This window comes from Etheostoma spectabile, chromosome 23 (assembly GCF_008692095.1).
Source record: "Etheostoma spectabile isolate EspeVRDwgs_2016 chromosome 23, UIUC_Espe_1.0, whole genome shotgun sequence".
In the NCBI taxonomy this organism is placed as follows: Eukaryota; Metazoa; Chordata; class Actinopteri; order Perciformes; family Percidae; genus Etheostoma; species Etheostoma spectabile.
This window is the reverse complement of record NC_045755.1, coordinates 10,287,512-10,288,102: the sequence shown is the minus strand read 5'-3', so window position 1 is coordinate 10,288,102 and position 591 is coordinate 10,287,512. Positions and strand designations below refer to the sequence as shown.

Here is a 591-nt window from a genome sequence, read left to right as displayed (position 1 = left end):
TTATTATTATTATTATTATGTGTCAATGCATCAGAAACAGTCCTGTTCCAACAAGACGTTGAGTGAATGAAATACAGGAATATAATATTGGGGCCAAAACTGGATTAATAAGAGAAAATTAAAATGAGCTGTCTGATATTATTTACAAGGAAATTAGTCAATGTTTTTCAGCCACTTAAATGTGTCAGCGGTGGAGAGATAGGGGGGAAAATTGAGCACTACATCTTCAAAGTGATACAAGCCACATGATCAAAATTTAAGACAATAATGTGTTTGAGGAAAGCAGCCAGATTAACTTGATTTTGAAGGTGAAACGAACGCCATTTTTTTTATGATGAGGATTAGACTTATTAGAAGCAAAGCTGGGCTTAGCATCGTATAAGCATGGGCTGAATTGGTCAAGTCAGGGTGGATAAACACAACAGGACTACTATACAGTGTCTAAGCATTTGAAGGCTCTAATTTGTCCTCTTTTCTGAAGAAATGCCCTAGCATTTTACAGCCTAATTGCTCACTATTGTGTTGATTTTCCATTATGCATCGTAGAGCTTTTGGCAGACAAGGGTTTGCTTTATTTCAGGCTTATGTTCT

General features: G+C 36.2%; 1 protein-coding gene across 6 annotated transcripts in view; it reads right to left on the bottom strand.

Annotated features, from left to right (window-relative positions):
* Nucleotides 1-591, bottom strand: part of grm8a (glutamate receptor, metabotropic 8a) — a 311,638-nt gene that overhangs the window by 47,377 nt on the left and 263,670 nt on the right. The window lies entirely within an intron of this gene.